This window comes from Vespula pensylvanica, chromosome 5, assembly GCF_014466175.1.
Source record: "Vespula pensylvanica isolate Volc-1 chromosome 5, ASM1446617v1, whole genome shotgun sequence".
Taxonomy (NCBI): Eukaryota; Metazoa; Arthropoda; class Insecta; order Hymenoptera; family Vespidae; genus Vespula; species Vespula pensylvanica.
The window spans coordinates 6616943-6644483 of record NC_057689.1 but is presented as its reverse complement, the minus strand read 5'-3'; the positions used below and the strand labels follow the sequence as shown (position 1 = coordinate 6644483).

The window sequence follows — 27541 nt, the reverse complement described above, 5'->3', positions numbered from 1 at the left end:
CATTTCCACGGTATCCGACTAACGGTTATATACCCCCGTGATTAGGCTCTCTTATGTGTAGCCGGACACACTCTGGTAAATAACTATATGAACGTTTCTCTCTTACTCTCCCCTTCACTTGTATTCTCTATCTATCCATCTATCCTTCTGTCCGTCTATCTATCTGTGTCTCTCTCTCTCTCTCGCTCTTTTATAGAGAGAAGTAGAGACCAAGATATTGTATACATATATATATATATATATATATATATATATATATACACATCCCCCTACGTGTCCTATGTATGTCAATGATCTAGGCGTTGCTTTATGGCTACGAATACGTGACGTACCATGTACATCATCTTATATGAATGTTCAATCTCGAAATACACGCTAGGTCGAGCGCGAAGGGTAACACGAACCATCGTGTGTCATTACTCTGTTGCAGACCTCTGCCTAATATAGCTAAAGTGTGTGTGAAAGAGAAAGAGGGAGAGAGAGAGAGATGCTATGAATACTATGCTCTTCATTGTCACGAATATTAACCCTTTGCAATTCTATGTATCCATTATCACGGTTCGTTATAACTTACTACTCGCGATAACGCAACAATAAACCTGTGCTCCTGAGTAAAAAAAGAAATACTATATATATATATATATAAATATAAATTGATGTGTATGAAATACATAAAATGAAGATTTTTACTTTCGAATTTTGGAAGAGAACCTACCTCATCAAATCTTATTCATTTAGAAATCTCTTTGGAACATCACCGGTCTGATCGTACTGCTGCTGTAAACAAAAGAAAAAGAGAATTATCGCTAGATAAAAAATATTGATCGAAAGTAAGAACATTATGAGAAAAAAGAAGCTTTCCTTTCTGCTCTATAATCTTTTTTATTTTAAACGCTACCAAACTTTAAAAGCTTTAACATCTAGTACATGCATATGTATGCATATCGTTCATGCTTCTTCTCTTTCTCACACCTTCTTTTTATTTTTATTTCCACGAGAGATTTATATTTGTTGACATATTGACTTGGTATGTTCGTATATCCATCGCGAGAAAAAGAGAACGATAATACATTGGTAAAAATTTTGTATCTCAATATGTATATATATATATATATATATATATATATATATATATATATATATATTTCTCCAGCATTTGTACTCGTAAAATGGAAAGCTTCGTTATTCGATCGGTCCCTTTCTCACTAAGGGTGTCGACGCGGAAGGTCGCCGGCACATCGTTCAAACCATTTGAAATTCAGATTTAGTGAAAAATAATGCCATTGAAGGCATCGCTCGCTATCGTGCGGATCGTCTCCTACATTCCAATTCACGAGATTCACGAATTCCATAGGAGGATTATTAATACTGACGGAACAATTGCAGATATCTACGTTATTGGTTGATATGATCGTATGCAAATTGCAATGCTTAATAGACTGCCAATCTGAGAAAAAACAGTGTCGATGTATAACTGTTGGACCATAGGAGACAATTCTATCACGATAGAAAAAGGAAGAGTGAGAGAGAGAGAGAGAGAGAGAGAGAGAGAGAGAGAGAGAGAGAGAAAGAGACAAAACTTTATCTCTGTTCGTTCGTAGATTTCTTGTAAATGGAAAAAAAAGATGACTTATGAATTTTTAACATCTCACTCGATAGACTGAAATATTAAACGATCGACGATTAATAACGACTGTCGTCGATTTAACGATTTTCTTTTCCTTTTTTTTCTCTTTTTTTTTTTTTATCATTATTTCCCATCGACTCGATACTTTGGAGTTTATGTTACTGCTCGATTGCTTATCGATGTTACGTTTATTTCACGATCGGAATAAAAAAGGAAAAAAAAGAAAAGAAAAAAAGAAAGAAAAAACAACAAGAGAAAGGCATGAGATTTATATGGAGCTTCCGTTTTATAAATTCGTCGGGAATGCAGCTTGCAATGAATCTAAATCTCTTCCGCGTAACTCCACAAACGATGAAACACGTTCGTGATTTGTAAATAATCGTCCACGACCTCGGAGGTTTATTGTCAAATGCTTGATGTAAATGTGAGTTAAACGATTTAAGTAAATCAGGAAAATGAATATTTGCTAATCGTAAATCATACGATATACGTGTTGTCTATTTCAGTACTAATCCTAATCTAGCAAACAATTAAAATGACCTAGATTCAAACGAATATCATTCGAATTATTTAAAATTATAAAATACATTCTATGTAATTCATCAAATCATCGAAAAATCAATCGAAATGTTTATTATCAATTAGAAATAATGAAGAATGAAAGATATCGATATATATAGAAAGAAAAGAGAAAAAGAAACTCAATGAAACAAATAGTACGATTTGTACAAATTTGTCTTTCAATGTTAGATCAAAGAAAAGGAATCATTGGCTAATACAAAAGCGACGATTCGAACGATTCGAATACATCGATACTTTTCGTAATTCGTTTCTCTTGTGATCCTACAAAAATTTTTCTCTATCTCTATCACTTTCTTTCTATCTCTCTCTTTCTCACTCTCTTACTTTCTACTACCTAGCGTTCTCGGCTTTGTCTCTATCCGCGAAACGGACAACGAAATCGGTAAGCCGCTTAGAGACTTAGCAGACCCGACGAAAATTCTAACCGTTCGGCCTGCTTCATTCTGCTAGACGAAACGCGAAACGAAATCCTTCGGCTTGTTTCTCTTCCTCTGTCGTTTCTCTCGATAGCGCTCATCTTTCTTTTCTTGTACTTCTTTTTCTCTTTCTTTTTCATTCTTTTTTTTTTGTATATACCACTTAATCACTTTATACACTTCTTATCAACGAATTTAAAACAGCCACTCAGATATATATATATATTTTATGTGTGGTATGTATGTATTTGCAGAGGCTGGTATTAAAAGAGAAAACTCGAACTGGAATAAAAAATTGAAATTTTATTCTTAAGAAAAAAAAAAGCAAAAAAGACAAAACCTTTCTCACGAAAGTTATTGCTAACTTTTAATTATTCCGATAAAAAACTTTCTTTTCGAACTCGAACCAATGATCACTCGTTAGATCGTAAACATATGTATACATGTATGATACCAAATGCAAGTTCGATGAAAAGAAAGAAAAATGAGAAGAAAAGGAAAAGAAAAAATATATATATAAATATATAATATGAGAATGGATGGTGGGAGATAGTGGGAAGAGGGATGGAAAAGGAAAAAAGGAGAAGAAGGAAACAGGAAAAAATAAGAATGTACATGCATACGTATAAAAGAAAGATGGGTGTCGACGCGAAATACTATGTTCGAACCGTAACGAAAAATCTAGATGTGAACTCGGAATAAGATGAGAAAAAAAGAGAGAGAGAGAGAGACAGACAGAGAAAGGAATAGAGATAGAAAAGAGGATAAAAAAAATAAAAGCAAGCAAACGAACGAACGTGGAAAATCGATAGGATGCGTTAGTCATTCCAACACGAAAACGAATATCGGCGAGTGAACTTTTCCAAGCTTTCGATGACACGAAGCAACAGCAGCTGCTGTATATTCTCTGTTACATAATACGAAAAGCTTTTCGAACGAGAAAAAGAGAAAGAGAAAGAATGAGAGAGAGAGAGAGAGAGAGAGAGAGAGAGAGAGAGAGAGGGAGAGAGGGAACAGCATTTATAAAAAAAAAAGAAATAAAAAAGAAAGAAGGACAAATATTCCAAAAAGGGAGAGAGCAAAAAATAGTTTATTTTTATCTAGCTTAATACCGAAATCAAAGCTTGCTGCGATCGTTAGCGCGAGCTTGCTTTGTTAGCAAATTAAAAGCGCTCGTTACGCGCAAACAAGAATGTTTTCAAGCTTTGCGTACGGCTGCCATGTGTTTATCCTTTTTCCTTCTTCTCATCTCTACCTTGATTCTCTCTTTCTCTCTCTCTCTCTCTCTCTCTCTCTTCTTCTACTTTTTATTTTTGTTACTTTTTAAACGCGACCGAAAGTAGCTTATCCATTAATTTCGTTTAAATGAGAGAACATATGAAAAGAAAGCGATTTTAGATTAAAACCTTTGAATTAAAATGGAAATATCGAAATTTCGAAATACGTCGAATGTAGTATTGATAATAACGATATATTTTTCAATAAAAGATCATTTCATTCGCTTCCGTGAACATTATAGTCAAAGTTTTACGCATACATCGTACATACATATACATATCTGTGTAATGTACATAAGTATATACGTTATCGAGACAAAGAAAAACTTGTGTAGTCGATGTTCGCCAAAGAAATAAAGAGAATTTTCTCGCCCACAAGCAAGCCTTCTCGATGCAACATTATTCTCTTTTCGCGAAACTTTAACGTTATTTGAATTTTAAAATCTAACTTCAGCCTTTACTAAAAGTTTTCACATCGAATGAGAGAAACCGTGACTTATCAGATGATCTCTCATGGTATATAAAAATATCATATACAGTGATCTTTTGCTAACGATTATTTTTCTTTTATCTTTTTTTTTTATTTATTTTTTATTTATCTATTTTTTGTTTTATCCTTTTTTTCTTCATCGAACAGTACGATTTCCGTTTCGTTACTATTTATTTTCATGAGTAAATATGTCATGTTCAATACTCGATGATATTTTCAAAAGTATTCACGACAAGAAGAGATCGCTCGTGTCCTTTCCTCGTTTCAACTTCGACATCGAGAACGAAACATTCTTCGATTCCACCGAAGGAAAGTACCACCGAATAATACGTATGTAGATCCTTCTTCGAAATTTAATATTCCTTGGAGAATAGAGGAAAGAGATAGTTCGGCTTTTTAAATCATTTCAATGAGAGACTATGTGAACAGACTCGTTTGATTTTCGTTCTGAATCCATGAACCAAAAATTTTATAAAATTCAAATGCAGATATATATATGTGTGTGTATAGATGAATATATGTATAAATATAGATATGTATTGAGAATATATCAATAACAAGTTGTTATAATATTATACGTGTATATACACTTATTATTATAATATTATTTTGTTGTATCCAAAATAATGTATATGTACATATATGCACCATAGTATACAGCCTATATAATATTTTAATAAAATTAATATTTTAATAAAATTATTTAATAAAGTAATTTTAATTAAAAAATATTTTAATTAATTATTTTAATATTATAATTGCATATAACAACTGTATTAATATCCAAAAGATAACAAGATATAATAATATATATATGTGTGTGTATATGTCTGTACCCACTTATCTGATTAAAATATTTTAATATAGATACCTACACTGAAAAATTATATGCAACCATTCATTAACAAATATTCATGTAAATAGAAACGTTCATTTTTCATTTCGTCTTTCTCTTCCAAACTACAATATTATTAACGAATGATTCGACTACGCTTTGAGAAATCATAAAAAATAATCATTGAAGAAGAATTTACTATAGGTATGTATAGATATCGAAATAAAATGAAGAAAAAGAAGAAAAATAAAAGAAAAAAGATCAAGAAACATAAGAGAAAAGATAAAGAAACGTAACATTTTCGGTACATCGATCCTGTGTTCACCGTACGTATATCTGAAAAATGCATTTGTAGCTTGCACGACCTGACGAAACCCGCTTCTTTACAGTTCCCAAGATGACTTTCTATTCTCGTTTTGTTTCCAACTTCGACGATAAGTTTACACGCCGGCGTGCCAGCAGTTCCTAACGGAATGCTCGATGTTTCAAATATCGCACATTTCTTTTCGTAAATATACGCCGAGCTCTCGAAAATTATTTCAATATCATTCAAGACTGAATAAATTTCTCTACGTTGAATAAAATACCTCAAATTATGTTAATATATGTAGTTATTACAAATATTATTATGTAGATATTACAAAATTACGAAAGAAGTATTTCAAAAATTTAACCAAAAAAAAAAAGAAAAAGGAAACATTTGAAAACTAATTATTAATTAATTCACTAGTCCATAAAATATAAAATCTATTAAATGTATAAATCTAATTTTTATCATTTTTTCTATATACATATACATTCAAAATACTCTTTCTCTGCCTCTTATTGTTTAAATCTAGAAAAATTTATTCACTTTGAGAAAACGTTCGATCATTTTCGGGACTCACTGTAGATATACGTATATCCTCTCTCCTTCTCTTTTCCCTCCCTCTCTTTCTCTCTCTCTTATAGAGCCAACATTACTCGCGCACTTTTAGAAGAGTAACCACCGAGTCCGTTCGAAACTTTATGAAACCTTTCGTCGTTTCGCCCAGCTCTCAACTCTTGCGGCCCAACTTTTCCTCCGCGTAACGATTTTTCTCCGATCTCTCTTCTTCTCCGACTACCTTTTAATATCCTTTCCAGAACGCGTTGAAAGCAAAAATCCAAAGGTACACGTTCATCCTCGTCGAAAAAAATCGAAGTAATCTATAAAATATCGATAAGACGTTTTACGTCGAATTGAAATTGATTTAGGTGGAAAGCAATGTAACAGAAGAGAAAAAAGAAATTAAGAAAAAAAGAAAAAAATAGCTAGTATAAAAATATTCTTCAACTCTCTCGTTGTTTTCAACGATCCGAGAATTACGATAAAAATCTGTGTGTATGCCTGCGATGAATCTCAATAAAAAAAAACTTTCATGCTAAATCGTTTGTAAAATTATTTATCGTTAAAAATTCTGTAGAATTCGCAGTTTGTTCATTATTCATTTACGTATCTACAACAAATCGTATGATACCACGATGAAAGAATCCATGAAAAAATACGTAAATGATATCGCTAATGATTCACGATAATCGCTCGAATGTATGCCAGAGATTCCTAGCGATCGTAAATACATATACATATGCATGTATATACGTATATAGAGTAAATATATATACACACACAAACGTATTTCATTATTCATTCTCGCAACGATATAAAGCGTAACAATATACATAGATACATACATACATACATCCGTACATACGTATATATATGTATATACATATATAAATAAACATTTATATGTGTACATAGATATAGATATCTACATCGAATCGTATCGTCCAAACGAATTTAACGTCGATAATTGTCGACGGACGTGTTTGTCGTTATCATTAGCGCTGCTTTCCAACCCCTACACATTCAACCCTCTCGTTCAACCTCTCTCTACCGTTTACTTAATAATTTGTAATCAACGAATTATACGAATAGACAACCCGAAACGAGAGAAAACAATATAATGAAAATTATAGTCGCCGAGTTATTCGTCCTATCTTCTCCCGAAAATGATTCCTGCATTTCTCTCTACTCTTCATTTTAATTAATAAATCCTATTAGAAATAAACAAGAAATTCATCCGATAAACAAGCGTTCTATTTATATGAAAATGCAATGCGAGTATATATATATAATAAAATAACATTTCATTTGTCTTTCATATCAATGAATGACACTTTTCTATAAGAAAAACAAAAACATCATTCAATTTATTACTAAATCAATTTACGATAAAAAAAAGAAAAAATTTGTATATACATATATAGTAGATGTAGATATTTTTATACCTATTTTCAAAAACTTTTTAAATCATTTCTCCCATCAAATTAATATACTATCGATATTTAATTTCGAGAGAATGGTACAAAGAGAGATAGAGATAGAATGCAGGACATTCTGCGACAGTCCTAGTTCCATATCGGCTTTCATAAGTGCATTACCATGCTTACCGTTTGATTAAATTCGCCGATGTATGGATCGGGTCCTGTAAAGTGATATTCGAATCGATCAATCGCACCACCCTATTTTCACCTCTTCTACCCCTCTACCCTTCCTTTCTCCGCCCGTCCACCCTGTCCTCCACTTTCCAATACGCCCTACAAAAGCTGAAGCGAGAGAGAAACAGAGAGAGAGAGAGAGAGAGAGAGAGAGAGAGAGAGAGAGAGAGAGAGAGAGAGAGAGAGAGAGAGAGAGAGAGAGAGAAGGAATTTTCGATGTCACGAAACAGGAGGATCAAGAGGGTAACACGAACCGTTCGCGCTTTTCAATTCTCGTTGGCTACCGTGTTTCGTTTCTGGCAAAGAAAAAACAATTACAAGCTTGTTACGTTTACGAGTTCAGAATAGTGAAGATATAGGACTTAGAGAAGTTAAAAGATCGTTTATTATTCCGTATCTAAGAGATAATCCGATTTCGAGTGAACATCGATGGATGGATGAGTATAATGTGCATGTTTGATGTATGTGTGTGTCCGTGCACGAACGCCTAGATATATACGTATTTACTTATGCGTGCATATGTTCGTGGCTTTTGTTTGATTCAAAAGAGAACGCAATGAAAGATGTAATAGCTAATTTCGTAACGCATCTATTGTTCGATAGATCGTTTGAAATATAAAATGAAAGAGAATCGATAGAGTTAATATTGTATAATGATTTTACTTTAGATTTTTCATTTATATTATATTATATAAGTATACGTGAGTTTTTCTTTTCTTTTTCATTTCTCTTTTTCTTCTTCTTTCTTCATTCGAAGATAGTCATTATTACATAATATAGAGGAAGAATAAGATGAAATGAAATTATTAAAGAGATGAAATTTCGAATTTGTATAAGATGTGAAATAAAGTATGAAATTGGAAAGTAGAATGAACGAAGGTTTCTCTTTGGTATTCCTCTTTTTCTATTTCTCTCTCTCTCTCTCCATTTCTTGTTCTTACTTTTTTACCTAACATCTTTTCTAGGATTTCAGGTTTCATTATTTTCTCTATTACTAACAGAGCAATTCGAACTATTTAACGATAAGGATTCTTAAAAGTAAAAAAATAAAAACGTGGAGAGAAAATGAGAAAGTGCATCTCGCTTAATCAATTATCTCAAATTCTCCGAAAAAAAAAAAAGAAAAATTAACTTGATCGACAAATTATCGATTTCAATAATCATTTTGAAAAAAGGAAACTATAAACAAACCATTAACCGTTTAATTACTGAACTCAATGAAATTATTAATGATATGCATATTATAAAATTAATTACAATTTTATCGAATAAAAAAATATTAAATTCATTAACAGGAATTACCAAGGAATTCATCGAAAAGCTTAACGATTAGATTTAAATCCTGGCCAAAACTAAACCTAAATACGATTAAACTAAATCTAAACTAAACTTAATCCAATGATTAACAATTTACATACCCTTTGATTGATCAATTAGGTAAGTACTAATATTACCGAATAAAAAAGATATTAAATCTGTTAACAAATTATCCATGAATTGGTTTGTGAAGCTTAATAGTTTCATTGAAATCCTAGAACCTGAATTCAACGAAGGACCGCAAATGATTGGTAGAAAAAAAAATGCATCACGCTCTTTGATCGTGAATACACATTCAACCAACCAGCCAACCAACCATCCAACCAGCCAACCAACCAGCGCCCTCCTCATACATCCATACACATACACAAATATAGACGAATATAATATACATAGACACAAGTTAACTATTTTGCAGCTCGTTAATGGTACACGATCGGTAACGGTCGTACATGCGGGCCATCGCCGACGAACCAACGAACGAACGAGCGAGCATTGGTGCATTATGCGCTCTCGCGCACTGAGATTATCCATTCGGCGTATTATCTGGCTGGTCCGAAGTTGCGTGGGTGTCATCCTCGCTTTCCGGATATATGCGTGAGAGCAGAGCAACCGGCGTATACGTACACCGCGGCGAACCTCGAAATTAACGGGCAGTGAGCGTAATTATTTCAATGGTCACAGTGGTTAGTTCACCGAACGACCTACATTTCGTCCAGCTACCTCATTCCTCCTCCCTCCTCCTGTCCCCTCCTTACCCCCAATTTGTCCACCTTCTCCTCTCTTTACACCCCTTGTACCTCTAATATTCAACATTACCGACACAGTGATCCCTACATTCGAAATATATCCTAATTCTGTTAAATTAATAATCATCGATCATGCGTTACATTTATACTTATTGCTCTCTCGCTCTCTCTCTCTCTCTCTCTTTTAGATACGCATACACATGCGTACTCACACACACAAAAACAGACGGTCAGACAAACACAATCTCTCGCACTATGTTCTCTATATCTATACATCCGACGAATCATCGTGTAATAACTTAGATTACATTTTATCGGAAATCAATAGTAGTGATCTAATGTTTGTAAAGGGAAAATATTGACCAATCTTTTTAGATACCATCGTATATCGGATGTATGTTTATTTTAATTTGAAAAATAATAATAATAATTATAAGCTATCAAAATATTTGATCGAGTAGAACAAAAATATGTTATTCAAAGGTTTCGTAAAAGAACTTATTGTTCGTATCGTTTGATGCGTGATATTTCGATGCGGGCTATTCTTCTCCTCTTTTTTTTAAGTTTTTTTATATATATATATATATACATAAATACAAAAACATCGGACCACGCATGACATAATGCTAGAAAGAGAGAAAGAGAGAGAGTTGTAGGAAAACTCCACTAGAGAGAAGAGATAGAAGGTTTAGAAACGCGCATTGAACGAAATTGAAAAGCTCGTCCCGTTGCTTTTTGTATGCCGAAAAAAATAAATCCTCGCTCCGCTTTGCGTACACGTTGCTTATTAAAAAGTGAGGATAATGAAACCCTCCTCTACTATTACGACGACGACGACGACGACGACGATGACGACGACGACGACCACTCGAAAAAAAAATGAGAGAGAGAGAGAAGGAAAGAGAGAGAGAGAGAGAAAGAAATAGATAAAAACACGCATCACATGTGTGAAAAAAGTGTGTATATGTACAATATATATATAAAATACACAAGTATGTGTACACACACACACACACACACACACATATATATATTCTCTCTTTCTCTTTGCATTTCCCATACGTTTCGTCGCGACATCCTTCGCTGTGGGAATCGCCGTTAATACGAGTCGCCGCTTATCGAAACGCGTCTGTGATCCTTTTGAAAAGCTTCGATGTATGTATCTACGTATATATCCTATCGGAGCTTTCGAAAGCTCCCGATAGCGAACATAACGAGAGTACCTACGTACTATATATTCTGCTTACGTATATCGAAAATCACTCTTCCGTAAAACGTAGGACTCGTTTACCCTTCTTCCTTTTTTCAATCCCAACACGACATATATCGCGTACTTGTTTAAATTTCCGAAAAAATCTCTATTGATTTATGCATATTTTGAAATAATTCGGATAAGATATCGTGAAAATATTAATAACGTAAAAATATTATAAATGTTAACATATATCCACATATAATATACATATATCGTTAATACATATTTTGTTACTTTTAATTCTTTGCACTATGAAGTCATTATTGAATTTTGATATATGAAACGGAGTTAATTGAAAAATTATTTCAATGATATATGATGTACGTACACTTACTTACGTATATATAAAATATCAAAAACAAAAAAATCAAATCACCGATTTGAAAAAAAGAAATAAAATAGAGAAGTAATTAAAACACACAATTGTAATGCAAATAATAAATTAGGAAACAATGTATTCGTTGATCTTCTTGTTTTTGATAATAAATATTATTTATTTTTGATTAGTCTTACGACGATAACGAGATTTCATTTATTTCGCAAAAAGGAGGAGCAACAGAGTTACATCACTAGGAAGTTACAAAAGGGAACATTGAAGGAAAGGAGAGAAAGAGACAGAGACAGAGACAGACAGAGAGAGAGAGAGAGAGAGAGAGAGAGAGGGAGAGAGAGAGGAAAGCACGTCATCGTCGACTCAATTGATGTGACTATGTTCCAGTTCAAGTATACTGGACCGTTCGTCTGTCCACGTTCAAAGGAGTTTGACTCGTTGCTTCTGAGTATGGCAGCATAGAACTCCGACTTTGAAATTGACTGCTAACAGACTACTCGTTCTCTTCCTAATAGAGAAATGCCTTTACAATGGAATGTTAATCCTTAGAAATGATTACTTTTTCAAGCGAAAAAATAAGAAAGAGAGAGAGAGAGAGAGAAAAGGAAAGAAAAACTTTTCCCGTCGAATATTGACGTTTATAACAGAACAATGAAATTTAATGAGAGAAAACGCAATAGATATATCGTATTAACAAACGAATGGCGATTTCTCGTTATTAAAGAGGAGCTAACATATTAATCTATGTCCGAATTTATTGTGAAAATTTCTAAATTATATTCCATAACGTACAGTATATAATACAAAAACAAAAAAAAATGAAAAAAAGAAAGGAAATTCGATATCGATGTTACAATGACAAATCAATTTGTAAAGTATCATATTTTAAATTCTTGAAACATGCGAACATATACAATAAATCGAATAAAATTTAATCGAACAATTTAAACAACTTTAGTATAATATCATATTTTCTTAAATATAAGATAGATCGATTGAGAGCCTATGAGAAACGTGAAATTATGATAGCATTAGACTGCTACATTTATCACCATTTCAAAAGATACATAGACCTTAGATAGATCAGACAGATGGATTCTCACGCTTGCTTGGAATAGTTAGGATAGACGAGCACACGGCTGCTACTGATGCTACTACTGCTACTGCTACTAGTGCTACTGTTACAATGGCAGCAATATCACGAAATTATTAATCCGACTGCACCGGTGCACGCGGACGTTTCGGGTCGTCGCACGTCCAGACGCCTGTTCTCTCTCTCCCTCTCTCTCTCTCTCTCTCTCTTTCATTCATTCAGAGCTGGATTTCTCTCTCTCTCTCTCTCTCTCTCTCTCTCTTTCTCTCTCTCTCTCTCTCTCTCTCTCTCTCTCTGTCTCTCTTTGTCTCTCTTTGTCGCTTCTGCTCCCTCTTCCTCTGTCTAGTGGTCTCGTAGTAGAACACGAAATATCTCGTACGTACGTTTCGTTTTACGCACAGATACCAACCAGAAAGAATGAGTATACACAGAAACAGGCACCGGCACACGCACACAAACTTGACAGGAGGAGGGTGAGCAGAGATGCGGCGCAATTAATGGGCGAATGCCAGCGAGATAACAACCTCAACTTTTTTAATAATAACGCGTGTTTTTTCGCGACCCTGCGACATGCGCTCCCGTTAGGAGCCACTTTGGATTATTTCGCAATGCCGTCCTTACCCGTCGCCATTTCTATCAACCCTCTCTCTACTCTTTCCACTATCGGCGATCCTTCTCTCTCTCTCTCTCTCTCTCTCCTTCTCTTGTTTTCTCAAAAAATAAAAAAATAATAAAAAATAAATAAATAAAAAACCTATGGCAAAAAATATTCCCTTGTTAAATTGAAATCGTTTCGAAACAAAATTTCCCTATAAAACGCTCCTTTTATCTAGATACGCAGATGTTAGGGGAAAAAAAAAACGTAAATCGAACGAAAAAAAAAAAAAAGAAAAATAAGAAAAGATCAGAAATATTAATTAAAGATGAATAAAATTTATATAAATGGTCGGAAATGTACGTAATACACGTCTTGAATAATTTGATTAAGCGAGACGAAGATCAAACGTGGGAATATTCATTCGATTGCCACGTCAAGATTATATCCAGTTCAAAAAATAATCTCGAAGAAAAATTACTCCAACTGAAAGATCTTCCCTTTTGCTCCGATTCCTCGATTTATCTCTCAAAAGAAAATGAGAGAAAAAAAGAGAGAGAGAGAGAGAACGGCGACAAAGAAGACGACGACAACATCGCGATTTCCCTTCGTATTTACAGCGAAAACGTCATTTGCGACGCACGCGAGCAAATAAAAGAAAGATAAACTACGTGATAAAGAGGGAGATAGAGATAGAAAAAGAGAGAGAGAGAGAGAGAGAGAGAGAGAAAGAGAGTGGGAGAGGGAGAAAGACAGCATTAAATTACAAAATAGTTTCGTGGTAAATAACGAGAAGAAAGTTTGCCTGGAGCTTTGGATGAGCTCTTCCCTGTCGCTTTCTTAGGTCCTCTCCGAAATATATACACACATACATACACACACCCACACAAATATCTAGAGAGTACTCAACTATGACACATGCTCATCCCACAACATTCTCCTTTATTTCTTTCCTTCGTAAGAGGCTCCTCCATTGCTCGTCGTGCTGCGGTCGAATCGAATTTAATTACCGATGTGCAGATATTTACTTCGTACACCTAGCAACTACGAAGAGTCGCGAAGAAAGATGGTGAGGGTGAAGAAGTAAGAGAGAAAGAGAGAGAGAGAGAGAGAGAGAGAGAGAGAGGAAGACGACTGGAGAGAGGTAGGACGACTGGAAAGCTCGTTAAAAATTTAATTTTGCACGATGACGGAACTCCTGCTATCCTCTTCCTCTCCTTCCTCTCTCTCTCTCTCTCTTTCTCTCTTTCTCTCTTTCTCTCCTTGCCTCTTCTACTTTCGCTTCACGCTTCAGACAGTACGTCACTTCAGAGGTCATACGATGTTTTCTACGAAGATTTTTATTTAACGATGCGAAGATTAACGAGAGCCCATCGATCTTGCTTCGTGTTTACGAATACACGTTACGTTCGTTGATTTTCGAGTGTAAAGTATAAACATGAATGAGAAGGAGAAAAAAAGAGAGAGAAAGAGAGAGAGAGAGAAAAAAAGAAAAAGAGATAAATATTAAGTATCACGTATTTCTTTATGTAGATAACACGTGTGAACGTATGATACAGTTATTATCAAAGTCGGAAAAGCAAGATTGGAAAGATCGTATCAATTTTATCTTTAACTCGTTAATTTACGTCGTGAACGCGAATATCGCCATCTTTTACCGGTCGTGTGATAAATCGATCGATTCCTGCCGCGTCCTCCAATTATTTCGGCCACTCGACGCTCTTCCGATTGCTACAATGTTATAGCGGACACGTTTGAAATGGCGAACGCGATCAATACGTTTCGCACGTTCTTTATTCTCTCTTTCGACGACGATCAAATTGTCACCCTACATAACAAATATATGTGTGTGTGTATGTGTGTGTACGTAGATATGTAATACGATGAATTATTTAACGATTCCAAAAGGGAAAGGTTTTGTTATATAAATATACTTTATCGAGAAATTAATTTCATATGATTTCATCAAATTATCATTAAAAATCACTTTTCAGTTCGTTTTTCATTTACCGATATTTTTAATCGACGGTTTATTACTTATACTCTCATAAAATTATCGGCGCAAAATTTATTCTTATGACCTATACGTAATGGACGATAGAACGAATACAGTAACGTTTACAATAGTTTAATAATTAATCTTTCTTAACGGTGATAATCGTTTGATAGTAATGTACGATAAAATATTAAGAGGTCGCCATTTTCTATGTTTAATTATTCTATAATTACTAATTACCTAGTTTGATGATCGTTGATTATTTTAAAGTTCTACGCCATATTGCTCCTTTCTTTCCTGCCTCTTACGGGAGATGTTGTCGCTTCGAAGGTCCACGATGAAAAGAAGGAGAGATATGACTCACGAGAAGGTTAACTTTGAAGATCACTTTGTAGATGTTTACATATTTTCTACTATTGATCGATCAATAATAAGATACCGATTTCATCAACAAACCCACGAATTGTATTGTTTACATTTTCATATGTTATTATATGTACATTTACCTTTTCACACAATGTTCTCTCCGATAAAATGATCATTATATTAATGTAATATTTTTATTATTAACATAATTCTCATAAAATAATTTATCGTTGTTAATTTAAATGATCCTTATTCATTCGCTATTATGATCAAACTTATCTCTTTTTCATTAAACATTCACTAAAAGCAATTCAATAAAAAACTATATATATATAATTTTAAACTATTCTTTTTCTTTTAGAGTTAATATATTAATTTTTTCAGCGATATCATGTATAGAAAAATTATAACCACGTAACGACATTGTTTCTCGTTAATCATATAATAAGAATCGAAAGATGACATTTTATTACAAAAAAAAACAAGAAATGTCGATGAAAATCTCTACGAAGATATTCCTAATTTCGATAGAGAAGAAAGAAAGAAAATAAAGGAAGGAAGGAAGGAAGGAAGGAAGGAAGGAAGGAAGGAAGGAAGGAAGGAAGGTGGGAAAGATAGTATATTAAAGTGATTTCCGTTGGCTACGACTAGGTAAGCTACCCTTTTCTAGTCTTCGCACTTGCTTGTCCGCCAAGTTTCGCGAACTTACAAACTGCTGACTACACACTCGCTTTCAGAAAACTTTTCGACGATCACCATGCCATGAGACTGTATCTATCCCATACTATATCATTCTCTTCCTCTTTTTCTCCCTCTCTCTTTCTTTTTCTAACTGTTCCTCCTAATGCATCTCTATTCTTCTTCGCTTCGGACATTTTCAATAACAACTTCGAAAGAAAGAAAAAGAGATAAAAGATCTTTCGATAAAGTCCGTAAATCTTTGCACGAGAAAAAACGCGTTCGAAAATATTATTTATCATTCTCCAAAAAGAAAAACGAAAAAATAAATCACAAAAATGTATTTAACAAATGATACCTAATAAATGATACCTACCAAATGATACATAAAGATCTTGTTTCTTTCTTAACTTTTATTCTTAATTGATGAAGGCAAAACAGAAATGCAGTTTTCTCATACAAACTCATAGTTCCTCACATTTCAATTAATTCGAAGTCGAGTTTGTCGATAATAAGAAGAACGATTGTCGGGAATAACGTTTCCTCTCTTTCTCTGTATATCTATCTCTCTTTTTTTCCGTCCTTTTTCCTTTTTTTTTCTTTTTTAATCCAGTCAGAACGTAATCGCAATTATCTCGGTACCGTTACGTCGAAAGCCGCAGCAAATTGCGGATGGTGGATCGAAGGGCTCGTACTTTCCCGACTACCTTTGCTCATACCTTTACGCTCGTTACCTCACTGGACTAAGTAAGTGGAAGGGAATAGATAGGACTCTATAGAACGTCAGGTGGTTAGGGAAGCTCGTAAGTGTGTATGTAATACCGAGTGAAAGAGAAAAAAAGAAAATCCAGTCAGTTCTCATATCGTCAGAGTTTTGCTGACGTCAAGAAGAAGAATATTTCGAAATTCAAGGCCGAATGATTTTATGGAACGTTTCGCGCCTTTTCCCCGTTAAACGAGCACGATTATTCGCCCGACGAACGTTAAAAGGTTTATTCCGTTCTCTCTCTCTCTCTCTCTTTTTCTCTCTTTTTCTCTCTCTTTTTCACTCATTCTCATTCACTCTCATTCCTTCTTCCAAAATATCAATTTTATTTGCCGCCGAGATTTTATATTTCACGCTTCGAATTTTTTCTTTTTCTTTTTTTTTTTTTTTTTTTTCTTTTATTCGTACAAAACTTTCAACGTGAGAAGCAATAATAATAATTATGATTTCTTTTTATCTACGTTTATTCGAAGATTCGAATCATTTGATTAAAACTTTTTCTCAGTTTACTAATTGCTATCGATCGTTTCTATAAGAAAACGTATAAATGATATCTATATATAAACCTTTCTCGGTAGAATTTCAAAGGCAGAGAAAAGAGTAAGATGGAAAAAATAAAAGGACGAGATTCGTGAGGATCAAAATCTTCCTTCTTCTTTGCATCGTCGTATCGAATTCCGTTTGATTTTTGAATGTCCCACGACATCCTTTGAAATAGAAGGAAGAAAGAAGAAAGAGAGAGAGAGAGAGAGAGAGAAAGACAGCGTGCAAAAAGTTCGAGGAAGAATTTCACTTCGTAAAACTTAACGGCCGGACGAACTAATGAAGTATCTCGAATCCCTCGAAAGTCAACAAAGTTTCATTAAGGCGGAAGTGGCTCTTACTACTCTATGCAGCCGCTTTTCCTAAATGAGTACCCGCCTTGGTAAATTAAATCGATATTTCTCCCAACTTATCGTCCTCGATAATCCAACGAAATACGAAATATACAAGCACTGTCACGTACGATCTTCGATTAGAAAATTGAAAGGACAATTTTCCAAATTCAAAATCTCTTTCAACTTCGTTACTACGTTAATTAAATTGTTTAAGAAAAATTTCTTTGACTTTTACGCAAAAGTCGACCTTTTAAAACGAGCAAAAGTTCAATGATATAAATCTTTATTATCCTATCGAAAAAGAAGACGTTTACAAGGCGAGAAAATTTAGCTTCGACATCAAGGGTACAATCCAATTTTTTCTATCATCTTCTTTCCTTTGTCCAACCTCCGTCAGCAACACTTCCCACATCCCCTTACCCTTCCATCCTTATACAAGGCTTCTACCATCCTTTCATCCTACCTCTTACTACCTTTATCCTCCGTTGGAGGCAATTACCTATGCAAAGAGGCGAAAAAGTAACGCCCGACTAGACGCATCGACACGATCTTCTCGTTCTACCATGGCTGGAGGTTTAACCTTCTCTTCTTTCTGTCTGTCTGTCTGTCTCTCTCTCTCTCTCTCTCCCTCTCTCTCTTTTCTTTTCGTCTACCCTTTGAAAAAAGAAAAAGAAAAGAAAAAGAAAAAAAAATCTACAGAAAGAAATGAGACTATCCGATATGAACTTGATAAGAATGCTGACTAACGACGTCATCGAGATTATAATAATTACAATTCGTTGAATAATTAGTCCTGAATAATTCAACGATCTTTTGCTTTATAATCCTCACGATGCCTCCTTAATTACAAATTCGAAAATTGCACGTTACGTTCTCCCGGTTGGGTAAACATTTTTAACGATCGACAAATTATGATTCCTAGGAAATTTCATTGAAATTAACGATCGATATTATTTACGAGCAAAGGACTCGAAAATTTTCGAATTATCGAGAAACTGTTAGTTGGAGTATCAAAGAATTACGATAGAAATTCGTGGATTAAACATCGTGCATTACGAGGTAAAAGAGAGCGAAATAGTTCTAGATAGATGAGAAAGTCCGGAAGGAAGGACGTAACGGGCAATAAAGTGCCTAAAGAGCGTGAGAAGGGATCTAAATTTCACTTTGCCGCGAAGCATAAACAGGAAATTCCTTTAAGCTTTGATCGGCGAGTTTTACACGGGACCTCCTTAACGGTCTCCTATAAAGCGGCTATGCAAACCTCTTCCCGAAGAACGTTTTGCGATAAAGAGCGATAAGACACGCCGATCCACCTCGACTTACCACGCTATTCCACTATGTACGGGGTGTCTCTCTTTTTTTTTTTTTTTGATACTTTATTTTGAATAAGTTCTTATTTTTTTTATTTTTATTATCATCATATCGTTAGAACTCGTTTCAAAGAATGACATCGACGAATTTATATATTCGATAATAAATTTTCTGAAAAATGAAGGAAAGATATGAGAATATTTTTTCTTCGTCATTAAAACAATGTCGATAGAAATCGAAAAATGTCGATTAAAAAAAGACCCTCGTATGTGTATATAGTATATATACATACACGTGCATAAAGACATCGTCTCATGCTGCGATTAATCGTTCGTAAAAATATGAAAAATAATTTGGTATATCCCTTGTGCGTGTATCATAGAATTTTAACATCTCACTAGGCGATTTGATTCGAAAGGAACAAGACGTACGTGCTTAGAGTCTATTTCTCGCGGCTTTTATGGATCTCTCTTTCTCTATTTCTCTCTCGAAGAGACACTCATAAAGCGGCTTATTAATCGTTCTTGGTTTTAACGATTCCCTTGATGACCCTACGAGAATCGTAGATCGCCATTAAGAAAAGTTAATGCGATTACAAAAGAGATGATTCCTTCGAGATACAATGTAAGTACCTATTTTTTTCTCTTCTTATTTTTTTTCTTTTATCTGTGATCTTAAGAAAAACTTTGCTCGTTCGGACTGTGCGTTCACTTCCCAATTAACTCAATCGAAAGCTCTTCTATGTAATGCAACTTCTTTACGATAGAAAGAAAAAGAGAGAGAGAGAGAGAAAGAGAGAGAAAAAAAGAATTCGTTTTCACGAGACAAAAACGAGGTGATCGAACTTAACGAGTAACAAGATACTATCGAAGAGAGGGATCAATGAAGAAAAAAGAAAAATAGAGAGAAAGAGAGAATGAAGAGAGAGTGAGGAGTTCGTGAGACAATGAAAAAGAATATCGAAGTACCGGAATATTCGTTACCGGTCTGAGAACGAAAGATCGAGACTTTAAGTTCAATCGAAGTGAGAGAGAAAAAGAAAAAGAGAAAAAAAGAGAGAAAAATACAACGATGACTCTTCTATGAAAGAGATTCGACAATAGATGCGATTCACAATAAATCGAGACGAGTCTAATTAATCGCGGTCAACCGACGAAGATCGAGCAAAAGAGAGAGTGAGAGAAAGAGAAAGAGTTTCAGTCCATTGAACGATGAAGATGTCCTATCAACCTTAAATTAACCAACACGTTCGACCGGTCCTCGACGATTCGGTTCATGAGACTCGAAAATAATTGAAATTTAAGACGTGAAACGAGCGTAACGACGACGACGACAACGACGACGACGACGACGACGACGACGACGACGACGACGACGACGACGACGAAGTAAACCACCTCCTCCCTCTTAGCCGTTTTCTCCTTCCACATCGCTCGTCATTGCTTCGACTCGATTCGATCCAATTAAGCGCCAGACCCCAAGGGTCCACATTGGTGCTTTTTCAACGAAGGCCTGGAGGACCTTCGATCTTAACGCTCCCACAAGACTCTTTCAACCTTTTCCTCTTTTACCTTTCTCTCTCTCTTTCTCTTTCTCTCTCTCTCTCTCTCTCTCTCTCTCTCTCTCTCTCTCTCTCTTTCTTTTACGCACACATGCTCTAACTTTACCTTTCGTTCATTTTCCTTTCTTTTTTTCTGAACGTGATGTCAATCTATACCTAGTCGAGTGGAGATCATCAAAGTAATTTATTTTTCTGAAGAGGAACTACGAAAATCAATTTTACCGAAAGAATTTTCAAGTGCATGCATGTATGTGTAAAGAAAATTGATTTCCAAGGGACGAAACATATAAGAACTGTACCAACGTGTATGTGTATGTGTATGCAGTGCATACATATATCATGAGAAAAATGAATTACATGTTATTTTAATAATGGTTCGTTTCTTTCTTATATTCCACAAATTCTCCCCCAATGACCCTCATCTTCCTTGTCCACCCTTTCTTCCTTTCGTCCTCTTACCCTTCGTTTGAGATAGACGGTCGATCCTCGAAACTACTACGAGCTAAGGGAAGTAACCGCAGCAGCGTAGATACCATTAATCTCCCCTGCCAACAAATTAGATCCAACCCATACGATTTTCAGGATCCTGATCTCACTGGAATTACGATTAGGGTCATCCTTAACTGTTCCTTCTCTCTCTATCTTTCTCTCCCTCTCTCTTTTCCCTCTTTTCTCAATGTCTTCGAAAATCTTTCAGAAAAACTCGTCCAACATTTTCCGAAACATCATTCAATGTAGTGTACGATAGTACGATAGAGAAAAAAAACTGAAAAATGAAAGATAGAGGAAGAAGAAATTTGAAAGAAATAGATAGAGAATATTTTTGCACGTTAAAGAAAAAAAAAAGAATAAAAGAAGTAGAGGAAAAAAACAAAAAAAAATAGAAGAAGAGAAAGGAAAAAGAAAGAAAGAAAGAAAGAGAGAACGTTCGTGCGGGTACGAGTCGGCTGACAACGGAATAATGAACTGCGACATATAGAAGGGGAACGGTATTGTTCTAAATTGAGAAGGCCGATTTAAAAAGCGCGCCCTCGCTTGTACGCGATCGTGGGAGTTAGTTTAAGGGCGGGAAACGTAAGAGGAACGTATAAAACACTCTATGCAAACGTAGGTACATACGTACATATGTCTACGTAGCTATAATATACGTGTTTCATTAGCAGCACTCTAGATTTCGTATCTAGTATTTTTTAAGTATCTACTAACGAGTTCGATTGTTTTCCACGATCAACATTCGCATTTTTAAATCGTCCATCTTTTCTCGTAATAAACGAACCGACCTATATTCTCGTAATATTCTCTATTTGCGAACCGTCGAATTCATTCATATTGTTTCTCTATCGAAATACAAAGATGAAAGAAAGAAAGAGAGAGAGAGAGAGATAAAAGAAAGCAAAAAATACACGTCAATTGCGTTACATCCTCGTTTATTACACTGTTCGATGTATCGTTAACGTCGTTCATTAACGACTATTGTCCGGAAGCTAACGGTAAATCGTATTCGTTTCTCGAAATTAATGTACGTGCATAATGTATCGGTTGCCTATTGAATAAACATTTGCCCAGGTACAATGGGAAAATAATTCGTACGTCGATAATCACGATGCAACGGCACCATAGAAAATCTATGCACGTATGTATGTAGGTATTATATATATATATATATACATATATATGACCCATTCGCCGATAGCGAACGATCTCACGCTAAAATTAGCTGCTAAGTCTTTGAATCGGAATTTTACCAATTATACAAATTTACTTTACGTTAATGTTATACGCGATCATTCTTTCTCTGTCTCTTTCCTTCTCTCTGTCTATCTATTTATCTATCTATCTCTTTTTCACTTTAACGTTATAAATACGTTCTCCGAACGTATTTGTGCAGTTTAACGAGCTTCTACCATCAAAGTATGAACATTTATTTAAATTTTTAACAAAAATAATGATGAAAAAAAGTTCGTGGAATCGTTCCAATTTCCGTCGTTCAATGACGCTCGAGTCCTGCGAATGTTTTTTAACATTGCGAGCGGGTCGATACTTAATAGGAACGAGACGAAGAAAGCGAAATACAAAATTGAATCAGAAATGCAGACTACGGCAAGCACGAGCTACGGGAAACGTAGAGGAAAGAGAGAGAGAGAAAGGGAGAGAGGGACCATCGGGTTGTGCTTCCGGCAAGTGGGACATAATACAATTACCAGCGACTCAAATCGCATTCCCGAGAATCGAGTTTGCGGTCGAACGAAATGGTCAAGTCGTCATAGTCGCAATCGTAGTCATCGTCGTCGTCGTTGTCATTGCCAGTCGAGAATATAAATCGATAGATCGAGTTACGTTTATGATCGACAACGAAGCCTTAATTAGTTTCTTATTTCCCTCTTTCTTTATTATAAATCAAACTCTGAAGACGCTGAGACGCTGCAATTTTCTTTATTTTTTCTCCGTTTTTTCTTTCTTTCATTTTCTTTTTTCTTATTTTTTCGTGATAAAAAGAATAAAGAATCGATAGGTCGAACGTATAAATAAAATTAATAACGGGGACAAGGGAGAAATAAAAAGAAAAAAGTTCTCGATAAAATGAATAGAATGTGGGACGATTATTTTGGTGGTAAATAAAAAATCCAAAGGAGTAAATATATATATATATACGTAGGTGTGTATAAATAAATCTACTATCGAGTAACCATCGTGAACGATTCTACATTGGTTCGGAGAAAGGAAAAAGTATCGTATGTACGTATAAGATAGTGAACAACGTACACATAGGTGGTTATATACGTTGGTACGGTTCGACGTCCCGTGTATGTATGTAAGTATATATGTATGTATGTATGTACGTATATATGTATGTATTATGCAATGAGGTTGGAGAGCTCCTAGACTTTGGTCTCTTATACCGGCAGAACGAAGTCGTGTAAAGAGGGACAAAGATGGGATACGAAGTGGATGCTGCAAGAGTACGAAGAAAGAAAGAAAGAAAGAAAGGAAGAATGAAAGAAAGAAAGAGAGGAAGGAGAGGAAGCAAAGGGTGTTTGAATAGACACACGACACTTATATTTGCGCGCTTTCTCTTATTCTTTTTCCTTTTTTCTCGCTTTGTCTATCGCTCTCTCGCCTTCATCTTTTCTCCCACCCCCAACCTCACGATCTCTACTACCCTTGTCTTTTTCCCGTCTTATCCGCTCTCAATTCAATCACCCGTTCTTATTCCGTCTTTTTATACGTTTCCCATAAATAAATTCTTACCTTTGTTCGTACGTTTTCCTTTTTTTTTTATGCCTTACATTCGATGAAATGTTAATTAAGTGCTTATGTTGTTTCTTTCATTCCTTCCTTTTTTTTTTACTTTTGTTTCTTTCTTTCGTAAACGCAACATGCAACGAAGACCCGATAAAGCTAAGAGAGATTTTTAGCCGTGACCCTTAGCGACTCACGAAATGGAGTGTCATTCATTTTCTAGTTGGCCGACGTCCCACACGTGCTCCTGTACTTTCTCGCTTCTCTCGAAAATGAGAGAAGTACTCACACGTTTGTTCGTACTATGTCGGATACTGGAGTAATCATGAAAATGTAAATGATACGGACGTGTATAGTATTTTCTTGTGGGTACTAAACGACGAAGAAAAGAAAAAAAGAAACAAGAAAAAGCAAGAAATGGAAAAGGAAGAATTAAAGTAAAAAATGAAAATGAAATTTTCCCTTGAGTCGGCAAACGATACGAAAATTTATATATCTATCTTTTTCATAATTAAAATTTATACGATGAAAAACATTCACGTTATTACCCTAAGCTTATCACCGATAACAATTGATTCTCCTGAATAAAATTTCAACCAGAGACTCGAACATTCTTTCTTTCTCTTTCTCGAAAAGAAACCTTAGTATAATTTCTACTTTCAATTCCGTTCTCGAGGAAAGATAAAATTTCGCTCTCGTAAGGGACGTTTATTACCCATCCATCCGACCAACCCCATCCGCTCGAATACTATCTAAGAGTCGAATGCAATTTCTCTTTTGCGGAACGAAATTTCTAGGTTTTATAAAAAAAAAGGGAGGTAGAAAAAAAGAGAAAAAAAGAGAAAAAAAGAGAGAAAGATAGAGAGAAAGAAACAAGAAAAAAAAAACTGTTTTTTACTAGGAAACACGGTATGTATCTCGTACAGGTACTGTTTGGAAATTCCGTTGTAAAATCGATGAAAAGAGTAAGCGAAAAAAATGTCTCTCTCCGAAGCTACATAAATAATAGAAAAGAAAAAGAAAGAGGGGGAGAGAGACAAAGAGAAAGAGAGGGAGAAAGTGTGAGAGAGAAAGAGACGGAGGGAAGATTAAAAAACAAAAATGAAAAGAAAAAAAAAAGAAAAGAGAGAAAATTTGTAGCTACGAGGAAGATGGAGAAGAGGAGAAAGTGGCGTGCCATGGTGGAAAGGACGAGAGAAATCACGAGGATGGCGTAAAAATATACTGCTGGACGATTTTACGCTTCGAACGGTGATGCGAAATCCCTCCGCTAGCATTGGCGTGCTCCTACGTGTATATGCACAGGCGTAGGACGTTTTGAAATTCGTGAGAAAACTCGCGATATTCGAGAGTACTATCCACCTATCCATCTATCTACTTTCCTTCTTTGGAAAACGTACTGCCCAGGCGTGGAAACATTTTTAACTCCAACCCTCGTTCCTCTTTTTAAATCGTTCTCAATGCGGCCACGATACTTTACCGAGAATTTTATCCTCTTCTTTTGCTCGTTCTATCGTTTCTTCTTTTCTCTTTTACCTTTTCTAAAAATCGGTTCTTGTATCCCGACGATATTTTTAAGGATTAATCGAGCGAAGAAATTTTGTTTTTTCTTTTTCTATTTCATCCGAACCTTATATTAATTCTTATTCGCTTTGTAAAGCATTCGGTTATCAAACATTGTTGCATTTATGTACACGAATACACTTTATCATAAAAGAAATCGTGGATAAGAGAGAAAAAATATATCTCTCTTGTTTAGATTTAACGTACTCTCTCTTTCCCTCTCTCTCTCTCTCTCTCTCTCTCTCTCTCTCTAGAGAGATAAAGAAGCAGCTAGTTTTTCTTTCTTCTTTTTTAATTAACAATAAAATATCTCGAATATAAAATAATTTATCAAGTCGTCATATCTTTTTCTTTTGAAATAAATAATTTTGTTTTTCTTTATTTTGTCTTCTTAGACTCTTCGAATGAAATGAAATTCGCTACGCCAATGGTTAAGGTAAGATGGAACATGGAGAGCATTTACTACTGATCACTGCTAACCAAAGCTCGACTATTATCATTGAACGAATTATTCGATCCTTGAAATACTCGCTTGCGATACGACTGATTAAAATCGTTTCCATCTCCTCGAATGTATCATACTTGAATCCGATCTCTCATAACTACTATTAGCACAGGTATAAGAGTTTTACGTAATGCGATAAACGCAGAGTAAATAATTAATTTTAATCTACAAAGAAACGTCTGCAAAGAGAATAAAGAAAAAGAGAGAGAGAGAGAGGAAATAGACACATATGATCGCATAGTTATATGCAAAGAACATTAATTTATACGTGTATTCCGATACAATGCTTGGGATTTTATTTCCAGTAATACTTCAACGTCGGTCTCATTATTCGTTATCAATGTAATTCGTGATAACGAACAAAAGCTATTCTTTTCATCGACTCCCCATTTCTTTTGTTCTTTTCTTTCTATATTAAAAGAGTAAAATGGATCGCATTAATTGATGAAAAAAGGAAAAAAGACAGAAAAAAAAGAAGTAGAAGAAGAAAAAGAAAAAGAATTCGAACTTCAAGAATGCACTCGAGTAACGATCTCGTTGGGGGATAAAAAAAACTTCGTACGATTCCCGGGTATAGAAAAAGCCTGTTTACACAAGGACGCGAGAAACTTGGTAAAAAAGGAATTTTGAAAAAGAAAAAGAAAAGGAAGAGAAGGACAAAAAATAAAAAAGAAAAGAAAGGAAAAGAAGAAGAAGAAGAAGAAGAAGAAGTGGACGAAGTAAAAGAAGAAAATGGTTCTCCTACCATCTAATCGTTTCGTCTACTTTCCGAACTTGTTCTCTCTTTTTTCTCTCCCTCTCTCTCTCTCTTCTCGTTAGTCCAGACGACGACTACGTTATCCGCCATCGATTTACAGATAATTACCCTTCGACGGGAACGAGACTACTCGTCTTTCTACTTTCCTGGTTAATTACTCGATGCCTTTGCTAGGTAGTCCGATAGCGATTCAAGATTCACGAGATGCAACGGCTATAGTAGTACGACGACAAACTCTGTATGCCGAACGATCGATAACGCATATCTCTCACGCATACCTAACTATCGTAAGCTCGTTTCTTCGAACAATTTAAATTAATTTAAAAGTCGAATTATTAAATGTATAGAGTATCCGCGAAATCGATTCGACAGAGATTCGACATACGTACATAACTTCGACAAAGCATGTTCGAAATTAATTATCTTCCTGTTTACCTTGTAATTAGAGCGCTGCGTTTGGCTATGCCGATCCGATACTCCCCCGGACTGAACTGTAACTCACCGCTCCTGTTTGTGAGGCTTGAATTACGTAATGTGCTGCACGTTACCCACACGTGCGAGTCCTGGAAATGACATTTGTATGACACATGTTACGTGCGTTACCCCGTTGAAGACTTTCGATAGACGGATTCGCTTTATCGAGTATATATACGTACGTATGTATGTATGTATATACATATATACGAACCTTTCAATTGAGTTATATTACTTTTGTTCCATCGACAAACATAACGTAGCTTTGTTATAAACGACGTTTTGATGAATCAAAACTTGGATAAGCGTTTATAATAGATTTAAAAATTTTCGACTACAACACAAAACTTCTATTT

The 27541-nt window shown here is 35.0% G+C and overlaps 1 protein-coding gene across 30 annotated transcripts in view; it reads right to left on the bottom strand.

The window, feature by feature from the left end:
* Nucleotides 1–27541, bottom strand: part of LOC122629485 (Down syndrome cell adhesion molecule-like protein Dscam2) — a 156138-nt gene that overhangs the window by 120261 nt on the left and 8336 nt on the right. For 16 of the 30 annotated variants that reach the window (XR_006327277.1, XM_043812947.1, XM_043812965.1 and 13 more), the window contains one exon: nucleotides 716–777. The exons of 2 other annotated variants lie outside the window; for them this stretch is intronic. The gene's annotated coding sequence lies outside the window, so the exon portion shown is untranslated. Of the gene's footprint in view, nucleotides 1–715; nucleotides 778–7702; nucleotides 7738–15326; nucleotides 15463–27146; nucleotides 27275–27541 lie in introns of those variants that run through there. 12 more of the 30 variants (XM_043812942.1, XM_043812939.1, XM_043812952.1 and 9 more) reach the window with 5 other exon arrangements.